At 32.8% G+C, this 14,422-nt stretch overlaps 1 long non-coding RNA gene across 1 annotated transcript; it reads right to left on the reverse strand.

The window, feature by feature from the left end:
* Positions 1-5,674: 5,674 nt before the first annotated feature.
* Positions 5,675-10,368, reverse strand: LOC127702549 (uncharacterized). Its single transcript, XR_007982482.1, has 3 exons — positions 10,296-10,368; positions 7,385-7,457; positions 5,675-6,564 (listed from the first exon to the last, which is right to left on the reverse strand). It is a non-coding gene; the product is annotated as an uncharacterized LOC127702549 (long non-coding RNA).
* Positions 10,369-14,422: the final 4,054 nt, after the last annotated feature.

Below are 14,422 nucleotides of genomic sequence, written 5' to 3' on the forward strand. Positions count from 1 at the left end.
TTCAAACCTATGATTGCGTTGGATAAAAACCGCAATTTTTATACGTGTGCATGCAAAACAAATTTCTTGGTGGAGGGGTCTAAATACAGCACAAACAACATTTTCCAAAAGACCAAATAAGTGAAAAAGTATATTTTAACAAAACGCATTTGACTAACAGGTCGAACAACTGATGTTCTTAAACCCTGCTGACTGCCATTGGCGATTGCCAAAAAAAACGGATCACAAGATGTAACAAAATGGATCTTTAAAAATTTATAATCTAATACCAAACAGAAAACAATAAACTTGCGGAAAAGATGGTATACCGCAAACAAAAGGTGCAAAAATTAGTACACCATATCCGGATTTCGACAATTAATGTCTCTTCAGTGATGTTAGGGATCGAAACAGTATTTGGAAGGCCATAAAATTTACCTCAATTTCGGATAGACTCTTGAATTTTAAGGAGTCGAAATAGGATAAACGGATCATATAAACCCGAAGGAAAATATAATACAAGCCCAAACGAAAAAATATAAACAAGTCTAAATTGAAAACGACGTTCAAACCTATGATTGCGTTGGATAAAAACCGCAATTTTTATACGTGTGCATGCAAAACAAATTTCTTGGTGGAGGGGTCTAAATACAGCACAAACAACATTTTCCAAAAGACCAAATAAGTGAAAAAGTATATTTTAACAAAACGCATTTGACTAACAGGTCGAACAACTGATGTTCTTAAACCCTGCTGACTGCCATTGGCGATTGCCAAAAAAACGGATCACAAGATGTAACAAAATGGATCTTTAAAAATTTATAAGTTTCGATCCCTAACATCACTGAAGAGACTTTAATTGTCGAAATCCGGATATGGTGTACTAATTTTTGCACCTTTTGTTTGCGGTATACCATCTTTTCCGCAAGTTTATTGTTTTCTGTTTGGTATTAGATAATAAATTTTTAAAGATCCATTTTGTTACATCTTGTGATCCGTTTTTTTTGGCAATCGCCAATGGCAGTCAGCAGGGTTTAAGAACATCAGTTGTTCGACCTGTTAGTCAAATGCGTTTTGTTAAAATATACTTTTTCACTTATTTGGTCTTTTGGAAAATGTTGTTTGTGCTGTATTTAGACCCCTCCACCAAGAAATTTGTTTTGCATGCACACGTATAAAAATTGCGGTTTTTATCCAACGCAATCATAGGTTTGAACGTCGTTTTCAATTTAGACTTGTTTATATTTTTTCGTTTGGGCTTGTATTATATTTTCCTTCGGGTTTATATGATCCGTTTATCCTATTTCGACTCTTTAAAATTCAAGAGTCTATCCGAAATTGAGGTAAATTTTATGGCCTTCCAAATACTGTTTCGATCCCTAACATCACTGAAGAGACATTAATTGTCGAAATCCGGATATGGTGTACTAATTTTTGCACCTTTTGTTTGCGGTATACCATCTTTTCCGCAAGTTTATTGTTTTCTGTTTGGTATTAGATTATAAATTTTTAAAGATCCATTTTAATACATCTTGTGATCCGTTTTTTTGGCAATCGCCAATGGCAGTCAGCAGGGTTTAAGAACATCAGTTGTTCGACCTGTTAGTCAAATGCGTTTTGTTAAAATATACTTTTTCACTTATTTGGTCTTTTGGAAAATGTTGTTTGTGCTGTATTTAGACCCCTCCAACAACTGTATATATATATATATATATATATATATATATATATATATAATGTCTAAAAATAGCAACAATCAACATCCAATCTATTTAGGCGTGGATCAGTTTGTGAAAATAAACTGATACAGTTACTGAATTAAAATTATATAAATGTCTAAGAATATAACTTAAACACGCTAATTAATACATTAAAAAGTTCTATTAGATTTTAAATAGAAATACGCAATATTTCGCTAAACAAATTAGCTTCATCAGGCGTATGCATCTCTCAAGGTGAAATCGGATGCATGACAAAAAATATTTTTGTAGCTTGAACTACACAAAATTTGAGTAAAAGTTTAACATATTTATTGATGTTCTATAAAAAAATATATGTTTGTAGCTTCAACTACATAAAGTTGAAGTAAAAGTTTAACATATTTATTGATGTTCGATAAATTGTATGAATTTCTATAAATTGTATGAATTTCTATAAATTAATTTGTATGATTTCAGGATTATAGTTTTGATTTGTTTTTAAATCTTTTTTCGTCTCTCTCATTGAGTCCATCAGGTTCAAGAGTTCGTAACTGGTGCATCCAAAATCTTTCTCTCTTTTGCCTTCCTTGTGTATCCCAATTTTGGTTTTTCTCAATGATTTGAAATGTGACGTTTTCAAAATCATGTCCTGCTCTTAAAAGATGTCTTGTGATTGGGCAGTTTCTTTCTTTTGTATAGAATGACCGATCTTTTAAGGAAGGATCATTTTCAATAAGACACCAGTGTTTGTGGACAATAGAATAAAGATTTGTCAGGTCAGGATGAAAGCTAACAACAAACGGGATTTTATTTGTCTGGGCCGTCTTTTCTTTGTATTCAAGTAGGTTTGTTCGGTCTTTTTCTTTTGCTTTACCGAAAGCTTCTGATATATTTTTGTTCTTATAACCTCTTGATTTAAGTTGCTGTCTGAGTTGTCCCAAACGGTGGTTTAATTTTGATTCCGATGAACAAATCCGTTTTAACCTGATGGCTTGGCTGTAAGGAATGCTCCGGGAACAGTGTTTAGGGTGACAACTCTTCGGAGAGAGAAATTGGTGTTTATCAGTTTTTTTGGTGTGAAGGTCGGTTGTCATGACTCCGTTCTCTAAAGTTATGGTGGTGTCGAGAAACGCAATTTTCTCATTTGAATCTTCAGATGTGAACTTTATAGATTGATGAAAGTTATTACAGAAATCGAGAAATTCTTGCAGACGTTCTGCAGTTTCGTTCCATTTGATGTCGATGTCATCAATATAACGGAGCCAAGACAAGGGTTTGTATGGTACACTCGAAAGGATATGTTCTTCGAGACTCCCTATGAAAATGTTGGCAAAAGAAGGTGCCATTTTGGTTACCATACTGGTACCGTCAATCTGCAAGTAGTGCTGGTCGTTGAATACAAAATTGTTGTTTTCGAGCACTAGTCTCAGCAACTGAACCAGACAGTCTGTTGGGGGATGTTTATCCTAACGATTGTTCCATACTTGTTCACAAGCGACTACTCCTTCATTTTTTGGAATATTGGTGTATAAAGAAGACACATCCATCGATACCAAAATTGTGTTGTTTGGTAAGGGATTTAATGAATCCATTTTCTTCAAATAATCTGTTGTATCTTGAATGTAGGATGGCATTGTTCTAACATGTGGTCTAAGATGGTAATCAACTAATTCAGATATTTTGTCTGTTGGATGGCCATTGGCAGATACTATCGGTCTTCCCGGAATCCCTTCTTTATGAAGTTTTGGGAGCAAGTAAAATTGACCGGCTGTGCAGGTTTCATCAGGGCGTAGATAGTCGTACGTGTCGTCATCTATGTGCATTTTGCTATTCATATCTGATAGGACCTCATTAATTTGTTTGCTAATTTCTTTTGTAGGATCACATTCTAATTGTTTGTAAAATTTAGTGTTTGAAAGCTGACGATTCCCTTCTTCAATGTAGTCGGTTTTGTTCATCACAACAACTGCACTTCCTTTGTCTGCTTGTTTAATAACAATATCATCACGGCTTTTTAAATTGTTCATGGCTTGGCTTTCTTTTTCTGAGAGATTCCATATACGTTTGCCACTGACTGATGATTTTACTTCAGTTTTGATAGATGATATAAAAGATTCTAAATTATCGTTCTTACTTCTTGGTGGATTCCATTCGCTTTTCTTTTTAAATCTGGGGATGCACTTGTCCTCTTTATCACTTTCATATTCAGAATCATTCATTCCCGCTTCCTGTAAGTTTTTTTTGTTTTGCCTATTAAAATGGTCTTTTAGGCGAAGACGTCTTGCAAATTGATCTACATCTGTAATCAATTGCAGGTTGTTAATATTGGCTGGTATAGGACAGAAATTGAGACCTCTACTTAACAATTTTTCTTCGGAGTTGGTTAATTCTGTCTCAAATCATTGAGAAAAACCAAAATTGGGATACACAAGGAAGACAAAAGAGAGAAAGATTTTGGATGCACCAGTTACGAACTTTTGAACCTGATGGACTCAATGAGAGAGACGAAAAAAGATTTAAAAACAAATCAAAACTATAATCCTGAAATCATACAAATTAATTTATAGAAATTCATACAATTTATAGAAATTCATACAATTTATCGAACATCAATAAATATGTTAAACTTTTACTACAACTTTATGTAGTTGAAGCTAGAAACATATATTTTTTTATAGAACATCAATAAATATGTTAAACTTTTACTCAAATTTTGTGTAGTTCAAGCTACAAAAATATTTTTTTGTCATGCATCCGATTTCACCTTGAGAGATGCACACGCCTGATGAAGCTAATTTGTTTAGCGAAATATTGCGTATTTCTATTTAAAATCTAATAGAACTTTTTAATGTATTAATTAGCGTGTTTAAGTTATATTCTTAGACATTTATATATATATATATATATATATTTCTCTAATTCTTCGTCAATTTATCCCTTTCTTCACCCATTGTATAAAAAAAATTTAATCAACGTGTGGTTCGTTTGATCTCAGTTCTTCATTGGTTAAAATCCGATTATGACGTCGAATTTTCTTGCTTTCCTCTGAATTTCCTATTGTGACGGCATAAAAAAAGGCGACCATGCCTGATGACGTCACATAGAAAGAACACATCTTTTTGCAGATCATTCGATAAGACGGAATAAGTTTGCCTGCATATTGTTTGAAAATCATTAGAGAAACAGATTCCACCACAAAATCTCGTGTAATATGATATTTATCTACTCTCGACAGTTAAATTTTGAATATTCAACTGTCTCGAGTGGATAAATATCGTATCACACTCGATGCAGTGGTAGAATCTATATCGAGTGGATAAATATCGTTTCACACTCGATGCAGTGGTAGAATCTATATATATATATATATATATATATATAAACAAATCTAAATTGAAAACAACGTTCAAACCTATGACTGCGTTGGATAAAAACCGCAATTTTTATACGTGTGCATACAAAGCAAATTTCTTGGCAGAGGGGTCTAATACATATATACGTCTAAACATGTGACAACTTTACGATAGATGTTTTCCATCGGACAACCAATGGTTATACAGGGCTAACACAATAATAATAATATATATATATATATATATACTTCGTTTCAAATTTAGCCCAACAATGTTAGATGTCCAAATTTGCGTCAGTAAATATTTGTTCTTCCCTCAGCGGGATTCGAACCCCTGCCTTTGTGACATCGTGGTAACACCGCCTACACTGTGTCCAGTGCCATAGACCAGTCCACCAACTAGGCTATATATATATAGATCCATACATCCAGTGCCAGTTGTGTAATGGGTTTAATTTTCACCCCTTTGAATATACTTTACATGTTTATATTTTATACATCATTGGCTTTGAAATGCTTGGTATGAGCGTTCCTGATGAAGGTAAATCCAGTAAAACGCTTAGAACGCACAAAATTAATATTTAAAGTTTTATTTCCATATCTGAGAAAAGTTTTGATTTTGAATGACAATTAATAGCATGTCAACATCTTAGTAAATACTAACTGAAAGAACTGAACCGACTGCCTTAAAAGAGAAATAATAGGGGCGAGTTATTAAAAGTTATTACATTGGTTGCAATCAAATACCATGATTTCCCAGTGAAATAAAAACCAATAATTTCACATGTGAAATAAATCCAACAATTTCACTAATGTGACGTCATACAACAACGGGCGTTGTCAAGACATTGTCGATGACATTGCATCAAAACGAATCGAGAACGCGTAGAAAAAAATATAGTTCCTTCTAATTTGTACTTTATTTCAATTTATATACATTGTAAGTTCATGGTCAATGTTATGAAAAGAATAACTAATCCAAGAATTGAAATATAGACAAATATTCAACTCCTGACCGAACAACACTGATGATTAACTTATGCGCTATGCAATTACTGTGTTGTTCGGTCACTCGTTGAATATTTTCAATAACAAATGAAGAAAAATTTGAGAATATCAATTCCACTTAACAATGCTTTGCAAATTTGAATTGAAGCTTAGATTTTTAAATTTTGGTAGACATTTTACCATTCGGAAACATATTTCTATTTAACTTGCCTGATATGTACAATGTGAATAATTGCTTCGTAATCGGTCCACCCATATTCATTTCACACCAATAAAGACCAGAATCAGATAGTATCACATCAGATATTTGAAGATTGTATTCATCATTCTTTAGTCGTCCAACAATATCATAACGTCGGCGTTTAGGGTTCCGCAAGTTAACGTCCGATTCTTTTGCAATAATTTGTTTCAAGCGACGCCATCTGTAATTTGAAGCACCATATGTAAAGTTGCATGCCAAAACAACTGTTTCTCCAATATACGTATGTGTTGATACGTTGGACCGGATAATTTCACCAAATGTGTCTGAAACAAACAATCATAATTTAAGTAATCATTTGACGGTACTGTCTAGTCTTTACAATATTTTCATTAAAACAATTTTTGTTATCAATTCAGTTTACTTAAAAAAAATTAGTGTTAACATTTCTTTTAAAAAAATTCCTTCGTTTCATTTTTAACCATTTTTTCTTAAAATGTCCTGTACCAAGTAAGGAATACGGCAGTTTTTATCAAATAGTCCGTTTCTATGTATGTTGGCGTTTGTTTTTGTAGCAGTTCAGTGTTTCTGTTGTTCCGTTGTTTTTCTCTTATAGTTGATTTGTTTCCCTCGGGTTTGGTTTGTGACCCGAATTTGTTTCAGTTAAATCGATTTATGACTATTGAACAGTGGTATACTACTGTTGCCTTTATTTATCTAACTTTAACAGTTCCGTAAGCTTTTAGTATTCCTACATAGCAACTTTTTAAGTTAAAGCATCATCCCCTTGCAGTAAAGCCTGTCCCCCAGTCGTGATCACACAATTTTAGTGTATCACAGAAGGAACTTGGTAAGTAAAAAATCGTTAAGCGAATAATAAGAGACAACACTATGGATAGTAGGGAACAAAACAAAACCATTGAAAGTTATCAACATGCTACAAAGAAAATTGAACATTGAGCTGGACATTGAGCTGGACATTGACAACCCTACAACCGAAAAGACCTGTGACAATAAAGGTTTATCTAAAGAATCCAGGGTATTGACATATTTAGTCTCACCATACAGTACTGTTGTAAACAAATCTTACGTTTATCTAGTTATCTTTGCAATATCGGTATATTTCATAAATGCATACAATATTACCTTCTGCAAATGCGCAGTGAATAACAGCCAGAAGCAAAAATCTCATTTTAATGAATATATTCCAGTATACTATCTGAAGATAAAAACATAAAAATTATATCTACAATTTCTTACAAAAGTTAAAGGACGTGTTTGAATTGTATAAAGCATGAACAAATTAGAAACCCCCGTTTGTATGCCAAATTGCATAAATAAATGTTGTACTGTTACATCACTGTCCCAGGTTAGGATGAGGATAAGGCACCAGAAAACATATTTAACACCGTCACATTAAGTGTGTCCTTGTTCAAAGTCAGGTTACTATCAAAATAGTTTTGATACTAGTATCTGCCGAATGAAAGCTTTATGTGTTAGTAATTAGGATTCATATCATTTGATTATTTATAAACCACAATAGTCTTTTGATGATGAATTAGTTTTTCAATATTTAAGTTATTGTCAATATAAAAACCTAAAATATTTTCACAATTAACATTCATGTGTAGGACTTTACACGAGAGATAGACATCTTAATCAAGCATAGTTAAACAAATTGTCTATCCTATGAATATTAATGTAACGCGTAACATGAAAACTAAGTTTATTTTTTGATGTTACAAAAACCGACTTATAATTTTCAGTTAAATGAAGTAAAGTTTAGAATAAAAGCATAATTTTTTTGTTCTCCTATTTCTGGTGTTGGTGGTTAAAATGACAAAAGAAAAAGCAGTAGTTCGAGTAACGTGTAAGAACGATAAAAGTAAAAATTTCTGAAAAAAATAACTCAAAACAGTTGTTTTCTTCATTTTTCAAATTATACAGAGAACAAATGCGTATTATTTGCGTCGATTATAAACTTCGCATTCAAATTTCTAATGATCAACACATTTTTTTAATATGTTTTTTTTTCACTCAACACAATAAGCGAGAGTAATATTTATCGTCTTCAAAATGCAGTAAATTTGGAAAACAGATAAATGTAATTATCATCTGTAATTTTTTTTTTTAGTTTTTAAATATATAAAAACTATTTCTATGGCCTCATTTAGAAAGTTTTCAACGTTCTCGTATGAATAGTCACTGAGAAAATTTGCAGAAATTGCTTTGTGATATAATATACTAGTACACACATGTTACAAAATGAGAAATAAAGGTCAGAAATGTTATTGCTGTTAAATTTCCGAGCAAATGCATTATGCAAATACACCAGAAAGATTATATAGGTAAATCATGAGTTGCTGATATATAACGAAAATGGAGGTAAACATTCATTATTTTGTCAAATCCTGAACGTAAATTAAGACATATTCAATGTGTTGCACTCATGGACACAAACACTGCATGCAACGTTATTTTGGTCATGCATATACATCTCACTAGACCACAAGATTGTCAAAAATTGAAAGCAAAATGACCGCTCATTTTGTTACTTACACTACTCTCATAAAGATCAGTTTTCAATCGTTGTGAGTGGCGAAGTAAAATCTATCTATTAACTGTACTGACGATTTCGGTCAGGTTGAAGTGGTTTTCATAATGAATGACACAATACAAGGAAGTAACCACTTTTTTTTAAATTCAAGTAACACAAGAGCTTTAGTTCAATATTATCCTTTGTTGTTGTATTAAACGCCATTTTTATTTAAATGTATTGCAGTTAACCCGGGGGGGGGGGGAGCACCCCACTGTATCCCTAAATCCTGCACGCGGAGGTGGGCCTCAGCTAGCCCCTAAATAAAAATGTATACTGAAAATGGATGTCATACTAAACTCTTAAACATATAAATGAACTAAAATTAAAAAAAACCATACAAGACTAACAAAGACCAGACGCTCCTGACTTGGGACAGGCGCAAAAAAATGCGGCGGGGTTAAACATGTTTTGTGAGATCTCAACCCTCCCCTATACCTGTAGCCAATGTATAATAAAGAAACACACAGCAATGCGCACAGTAAAACCCAGTTTAAAAGAAGTCCGAGTCCAATGTCAGAATAGGTAACAAAAGAAACTAAGCAAAATGACAATGATACATAAATTAACAAAGGACTACTAGCAGTTTCTGACATGCCAGCTCCAGACCTCAATTAAACTGATTTTAACATTATGTCTTCATCAAGCACAATCCCTCCCCTTAGGGGTTTAGTTTCGTACCATCATAAAATATATGAGAAGAACATAACCCGTGTCATGCCAACAACTGGTTTTAGAATAAATGTGTTTTTTTCCGATGCAAAGACCCTATGAGTGAATCAATATTAATACCAAAATACTAGTATGCAATCCTTAATGACCTGACAACAGTATCGTAACTATATCCCTTCTGAATAAGTCTGTTTAAAGGTTTGGTCAGCTTTTGAGGTGAATACCGACAGTTTTGTGCTTTGTAAAGAATATTACCATAAAAGATTGGATGTGAAATACCTGAACGTATAAGATGTCTGCATGTTGATTTATATTTACGAACGGGAACGTCACTTTCTAAAAATGGATAATTAACAATAGGAAATGAAAAATCATCTCTTTTATCATAAATTTTGGTATTCATTATTGAGAGCCAATATATCATCCAGATATCTAAAAGTGTTATTAAATTTTTGAATCAGATGTTGTTTCGATTGGTCTTTGCTGATTTTAGTCATAAATTGTAACTCATAACAATACAGAAACAGGTCCGCAATAAGTGGTGCACAGTTAGTCTCATGGGAAATCCGATAACTTGACGATATACGAAATCTCCATAGCTTCATGCATAGTAGAAGATGCTAGCCTTGTTGAAACACTTGGTCTTACTCCTTTGCACAATGATGACTTATATTTTCCCCAAATCAGTCTAATTGAATCTATATCTTATCTTGACTTCAGTATAGTGATTGATGTTTTTTCATCTTCTAAAATATTCTTATTATATTTAAAATATAAAAAAATACAAACCTTATGGTGATTAGAAAGTTTCCAACTGTGGTAATATACATATAATGTAAGTAATAATTTCCTGGTGTATTTTAAAGAACAATGGTTAGTCTGATGATAACAGGAATATAATATTCAATTGATAGATAACGGAAATATAATCTATTGAACATTAATGTGAAGTTACATTAGCATTCTGAATGTCATATTAAAAAAAGATTTCATACGTGTGCATAAAGTGGTTTAGCAACAGATACTTTACTTTTCTGAGGAAATGGGTACTTCAGTTTTTTTCTGAGGAAATATTCATCAATTAGTTTCTTACTTCGAAATCATAAGAACCTGAAAGAAATACTAAAACAATGGAATCATCTGTCTCTTGCTATTTTTATGAGATAAGGATGAGAAAACCTTGGAGAGGTCAAACTACTTCTTACTACATACAAAGTATAATTCAAAGAATTGAACAGATATAACTAACACATATGTTTTAACAGTTTAGCATTTTTATGTCCTACCTATGAAGAGGGCCATTATGTTTTCCAATCGGTGCATGTATCCGGCCGTTTCATAAAGATTTGTTAACATAAACGTGAAACTTAGAACACATGTTTAATATGATGTGACCGTTTTGAAATATATGCTAAAACAAGAATTGTGATCCATAAGTTGTGGCTCTTTGATCAGTTTAGAGTTTTGGAATAAGCTAAGTTAAAGTTTTTTAACATTGCCATATAAGCCATCACCAGAAGGATAAGCGATTTTATCACTATCGGTTCGAAGGCGATTCTAGGCAACAATGAATAATAAATAATTCTGATAAAAAATGCTGCGAACACATCTTTTGAAGATAAAAATAAAAAAAATGAATTATCAGCGTGTTACAAAAGACAGTTGACTTCTATATTAAATACATTGTTTTGTTTAATGCTATAGCTAATTAATTATCGTTCTGGCCAAACGTAAGACCAGTGTTTACTAAAATTGGTCGTAACATTTGATTAACATTTAGTAACTCTCATGACATATTACATACAATCAAATGAAAAGGTTGTATACTTATTTTTAATACTTAGATATATAATTCAAAGGTCATCTGATCTGCTTAGCCGTTATGGAATATCTTCTTCCTCAATAGTGTTAGGAGGGAGAACGACTAAATTGCTTTGTTGAATGGTCACCATCACGAATTTGTTGACCGATATATTATGTTTGTGTTTTATTGGAGACATATTTTTGCGGTCAGATATCTTTACATACCGAATAGTCGTTTTATCTATAAAGTTTATTGTGTCTTATGCCCTTTTGTGATGTTCTGACTGAGTTAGTATTTTCTATGGTGGTCGATGCATGCATCCATCATGCATCCATGGTGATCAGATATACATTTGAGGAAATCCAGTGTTATTCCAATCGCACCAACATAATTATCTTAAAACAGATAATGTATTACAAAATATCTAGTAAGGCAAGACTCTTCTTAAAATAAAAGCTAAAATAGTGTCATCAATTATATTTAATTATTCCCTTTGCTTATCTAATCATATCATATTTGATTTGGCTTATTGAATTGAATTGGAGTATTTATACATACCTGACTTTGAAATTTTCAGGCTTGAGCGTTCCTGGTGAAGGTAAATACAAAAAAATGCTTTGTACTAAAGAATGTAATGAAATACTAATTTCATTTACTACCACTGGGTTAATACTGTTGCTGGTGGACTGTAAGTCCCTATATGTGTGTTGACTTTAGATAAACTTGCCTATTCTTTTTAGGTCCTTTTTGTTCTTTTAGCTACTAACGTTTCTACGAATCTATACATCCCTAGCTTTTTTTCCTTATGAAGGTTAATCCAGAAAAACGCTTCGCTTGCAAGAAAAGTGCTATTTTCATTTACTAGCACCGAGTCGATACCGCTTTGGTGGACTGTTAATCCCCGATGGTATCTTCAGCTCATGCATTAGTAGACAGTGCTTCGGCGCTGTCATGATTGATAACAATTATTTTAGATAATACAAAACGACGTTTGAACGTTTGTAAGTTGGTAGTCGCAAGATTATGACGAGTGGAAGAATTGACTTATGAGTAACACTGTGTGGCCTTTTCCTCTTTTCTTATATTTAGCGTTAACATTTATTTGTTTGCGATAAGAATGGATAACTATTTGTTGTAATTTGATAATTATCGACACTTTCACGTAAATTAAAATGTAATTAAAACATTGCTGACTTAATGTCTATGCCAATTTCATCTGTTTAAATACATCTTTCTAAATATTTGTACATCGAGAAGTTGATATATTTTTTTCTTTCAGTAACATTTTAGTATATATATGAGGTATGGGTTATCATACCACATCTCATTTTTATATCTATAATCCACAGTGTTTACTCAAAGTTGCCAGGCTTTTGTGCGTATTAAAAAATAATTACACTGGCACCGAACTTTATTTACAATTAACACGGTTATGATTTGAGAAATTTTCTACCCCAAAGTGCATACTGAATTGTATTAAATTTTTCAAAGATCAGGGGGCATAACTCCGGGAATAATAAATGAAGCCGTGCAAAGATTAGACATCCTCTTTTGTAATTGTACAAAGTAAGGTTAAATTTGACAAAGGACACAAACATAGTTGCTGCCTCGGTGGTATTGTTGTATCGTTTTCGCCTCGAGTGCGGGAGATCGTTGATTCGAACATCTACCGGACAAACGATAGACTTTAAAATTGGTATTTGTTGCTTCTCTGCTAATCAGGCGGTACTAAGGAGAAATAGCAAAGACTGGTTGGCTCGGAGTCAGAATAATATGTCCTGGTAGGATGGCATGTCTTCCGTGTGAACTAGCACATTATAATCCGTTTCAGCGTGTCTGTCTAGTACAAAACAGAGTTATATATTCATATTACATTAACATGATCCCGTCTTGAATATGCATTTAATTTTCCGCTGGACGATAAACAGCCATCCCATCATGATCATTAGCATCATCATCAAATGTAAGTTCGGATGGACGCATAGACAGGCTGATTCATATATACCATCAATCTCTGTTGTCGGAGGGTAAAATTATTACGATCTTCCGTCTGACAAAGTTAACATGACTCTGACCTTATTTTTGTGGTTCATTTATCAAAGTTTAGCTGTGTTGTTTAGGCCCAGGTCACTGTATAGCAAAACGTTGATTTAATTTCGCATTCACCTTGGTATACATGCAGCGAAGACTAAAGATATCATTTTATATTAAAGGAAAATCTAGATATGTCTTTCCCGGGATCAACGCAGATTTAAACGAAAAGTACTTAAACGAAGATGTCGTTAATACACTTATCATTTTGCAACATGGAACAGAAAGTGTATGGCAAGACGATTGATATTGGACTTCAAATCGTTGCTCGGTACAGTTAATATTTAGCTAAGGACCTTGATGAAGTAACTGTTAAACACCATCTTGAACCTCAATTTTTTATGGTGTCTTGAGTATATTTGCAGTTTTATTAAAAGATATCATATCTACCACTAAACACAAATCTTATCATTGACAGTAGTAAAAAAGTAACAACTAGTTGACGCAGAATAGGTAGCACTTCCTGTCGATGATTTAATGGCGATCAAATATATAGATTCTGATGAAGTAAATTAACACAATTTTGCATGTGTGTTTTGGTGTGTATGTAATACAAATGATACAACATATGTCAACTATGTTCAACTCCCCCTCACATTCAGAAATTTGTCTTACGCAGTCTGCGCAAAGTCAACACACTCTGTCTCATATTATGTTTGTGGCGTTAAACAGTTATTTGTCCATTCCATCAAGACACTCGTCGATTGGGTATTTGACACTGGAAGATTTAATTTTCTACTGAACAAAACGTTCTTAGACTGTAATATTGAGATCTAAGGTAAACATCGTTAGTATTTGAAAAACATAAGGATAAATACCGAGTCAATGATGTAAGAATGAGGGTTAAAGAAATTTGAGTCAAAGGGTAATACAAAAATGAGACAAATAGTTCAGTGAAAATGGACGTCACACTTAATCTGCTATGCATTCAATACCTAGTATTTTAAAAGTAAAAAAAATGCCAAAGGCCAATTACCAAAATCACCAAAGTTAACAAATGTGTTCCTCTGATTTAAAGCAA

The sequence above is a fragment of the Mytilus californianus genome, unplaced genomic scaffold (genome assembly GCF_021869535.1).
Source record: "Mytilus californianus isolate M0D057914Y unplaced genomic scaffold, xbMytCali1.0.p SCAF_5, whole genome shotgun sequence".
Taxonomy (NCBI): domain Eukaryota; kingdom Metazoa; phylum Mollusca; class Bivalvia; order Mytilida; family Mytilidae; genus Mytilus; species Mytilus californianus.